Source organism: Apium graveolens, chromosome 11 (genome assembly GCF_009905375.1).
Source record: "Apium graveolens cultivar Ventura chromosome 11, ASM990537v1, whole genome shotgun sequence".
Taxonomy (NCBI): domain Eukaryota; kingdom Viridiplantae; phylum Streptophyta; class Magnoliopsida; order Apiales; family Apiaceae; genus Apium; species Apium graveolens.
Genome location: NC_133657.1, coordinates 32,773,515 through 32,777,012, shown reverse-complemented (window position 1 = coordinate 32,777,012; position 3,498 = coordinate 32,773,515). Strand labels below are relative to the sequence as shown.

The window sequence follows — 3,498 nt, the reverse complement described above, 5'->3', positions numbered from 1 at the left end:
TTTGACCGTGTAATGAATGAGGTCCCAAAAGACTTATACAAAATACCAATGTAGCGAGCGTTAGGTTAGTGGATCCCAGACTATAAAAGCCTTAGGTCACTAGGCACAAAGTCCCCTAGAACTTAATAACTCGAGTATTAAAGAGCTCACTCTTGATCAATTATGCATAAACATATACATTTTTTTTTCTTTTTTTCACTTTTTTTCTTTTTTTCCCAATGAATCCGAATGAGTGCGTTTCGCTCTTTCTCATTCAACCCTAGACTACTCATATAAATATGAGCCGGCTACTAGCCATTTGACTCCTAGCCTTACAACTACTAGTAATGAAATCCAAGTTCTTCTCCAGTTTAAAAATTCAGTGTTCTTTTTGTCATTACGAGAATACCAAAAATTCTAAATATAACCAAGTGATTAAATCTCAACAACAAACAAGCTTGATCATGATCTAGATCAAAAGCAACCCTATAAGACTTTGTGAAAATATTTGTTTCTGGCATATAAATCAATTTATTAGGACTTAAATATCCCTCTATTCGTCATCACTACACTCACATCAACATCAACCAATCAATCAGAAATAGCTCAACTTAAGGGATCATGTTATATGCATGCAAATGCAACTACATGGACTCACATAATAACACAAACAAATATGTCCTATATGAACAATCATGCAAAAATATGAATGAACTACAACTAAACATGTAATATGATTATATATAAACTAAATGGACACACACAAACTAATCCTTACATTATCACCCCCAAACTTAAAATTTTCAATATCCTCATTGAAGGCAATAATAAGGATTTCAGGCACACCTCGTCGTCATAAAGATCACCTTCTTCAGGTGGAGGATCAGGTGGCCAATCAACCTCGACACCAGTGTCTCGGGAAAAAGTACCGAGAGCGTGTGTAAAATCTACAGTGAAATGACAGTAAATGTCGTGCATGGCCTCTATACGCCTGGTCAATCGCCTGTACTGCTCATCACCAACACCAGTCCTATCGACTGCCTGCTCCACATGAGAAGAACCCTCTGTAGGCACTGGAGGATCCGTTCGGCCACCCTCTACCTCATCAAAAATATATCCCAAGCCCTTGTCATGGGTGCACCTAAGAATGTATAACTCAAGTGATCCGGTAGTGGGTTGAGCTCAAGTGTGAGAGCATCTTCAATAGACGGCTCGAGATGCTCCTTAAAATTTTGTAGCTTTGCTAACCCAAGAGAATCGAATGGCAAATCCAACTTCCTCTTCCACGGAGGTGCATTTAAAACCTGCAGTTGCTCTGCTCCTTCTTCCTCCTCAATAACTGATTCCCCTATTAAGAATCTCTCTAAGGTATCTGACTTTGGTAATTGCTCAAGTTCGGAATTTACTACAGAGTTGACCATCTCTACTTTAAAGCACTCCTCTTTAGCTGTGGGTAACTTTATTGCCTTGAACACATTAAAAGTGACCTTTTGATCATGAACCTTCATCATAAGCTCTCCTTTTTGCACATCGATCATAGTTCGGCCTGCAGCCAAGAATGGTCTTCCCAAGATAATGGGAATCTTCTTATCTTCCTCGAAATCAAGAATTACAAAGTCAGCAGGGAAGATGAGTTTATCCACCTTGACCAAGACATCTTCCACTATACCTCGTGGATAAGCGATGTAACGATCAGCTAGCTGCAATGACATGCATGTTGGTTTCGGATCAGGCAGACAAAGCTTCTTGAAGATAGACAAGGGCATCAGATTGATGTTAGCTCCAAAATCACATAAACACTTGTCGAACGACAAGTTTTCAATAGTGTAAGGAATAGTGAAGCTTCCAAGATCTTTAAGCTTCAGAGGCAACTTCTGTTGTAGCACAACACTGCATTCCTCTGTAAGAGCAACGGTCTCTAAATCATCGAGCTTCACATTCCGAGTGAGAATACATTTCATAAACCTCGCATAGCTAGGCATCTATTCAAGAGCTTCAGCGAAAGGTATGTTGATATGAAGTTTCTTGAACACCTCCAGAAACTTAGCAAGTTGCTTATCCAACTTTTGCTTCTACAGCTGCTTAGAAAAAGGAGGTGGAGGATAGACCTGTTTCTCCCCTGTATTACCCTCAGGAGAAGTGTGTTCTATAGTTTTCTTCCTTGATTCCACCTCAGCATCCTTCTGCACTTCTTCTTCAGCCACTACTTCATTTTTTGAAACTTGAGATTTTTCAGGCTCTTCGTCTTGCTGAATTTTGGGGCTTGCGACCTTTTCAGACCTCAAGGTGATGGCGTTCACCTGTCCTTCAACTTCCCTCTTGCCTGGATTGGCTTCTGTATCATTAGGAAGCATTCCTGGTGGTCGATTCAATAAGGCGTTAGCAATTTGCCCTATTTGGTCCTCCAGAGTCTTGATAGAAATAGCCTGGCTTTGGCATATAAGAACCTGGTTTTTGCACATAAGCCTCAACTCCTACAATTCAGATTTTCATTCGAATATTGACCTGCACCTTCATGAGTTTGAAGTTGGAGTTGTTGTCTTGGTGCAAGTTGTTGCTGAAAACCAGGAGGATTGAATTGCTTGTTTTCAAACTGCTGGAATGGCTGTTGCATCGTATTCTGATTGTTGCTCCAGCTGAAGTTAGGATGATTCCAGTTTTCAGGATGATAAGTGTCTGGAACTGGTTGTTGCGATCTCTGAAAGTTGCTCCTAAACTGAGTCGATTCACTAGATATAGCATATTACTCCATCACATGCGAACTTACACAAAGCTCACAAAAACTGGTTATATGATTAACACCATATTAGACAGAGAATCGATCTTCATAGACAACGCCTTTAGTTGAGCAGTGATAGCTGTAGCTGTATCCACTTGAAGAACTCCTGCTACCTTGCCCTGTGGAAATCTCTGAGTTGGATACTGATATTCATTAGCATCCATCAGTTCAATTAGATTATAAGCTTCCTCATAGCTCTTTTCCCATAATGCTCCACGTGATGCTGCGTCGAGCATGGGTCTTGATTGTGCTCCCAACCCGTTATAGAAGCAATTGATGATCATTCAATCAGGCATTCCATGATGAGGACACTTCCTAAGCATCTCCTTGTAGCGCTCCCAAGCTTCACATAGAGATTTTCTCGATTGCTGCGCAAATTGAGTAAGAGCATTTCTGAGTGCAGCTGTCTTCAGCATAGGGAAGAATTTAGTAAGAAACTTCTGAGCAAGATCCTCCCAAGTGGTGATAGAACCTGTTGGTAGAGAATGTAATCAGTACTTAGCTTTATCCCTTAGAGGGAATGGGAAAAGCCTCAGCTTTATAGCATCTTCAAAAACACCATTGAACCTGAAGGTGTCGCGGATCTCTAGGAAATCCCTAATGTGCGTATTGGGATCTTCCGTTGGAGAACCCCAAACTGAACTGAGTTCTGTACCATATGAATTATGCCATGCTTGATCTCAAAGGTATTAGCTGTGATAGATGGCTTGACAATGCTAGATTGAATGTCATTGATCTTT

The 3,498-nt window shown here is 40.6% G+C and overlaps 1 non-coding gene across 1 annotated transcript; it reads left to right on the top strand.

Annotated features, from left to right (window-relative positions):
• The first annotated feature begins 3,052 nt into the window (after positions 1–3,052).
• LOC141699245 (small nucleolar RNA R71) lies at positions 3,053–3,159 on the top strand. The gene has a single exon (XR_012565720.1). It is a non-coding gene; the product is annotated as a small nucleolar RNA R71 (small nucleolar RNA).
• Positions 3,160–3,498: the final 339 nt, after the last annotated feature.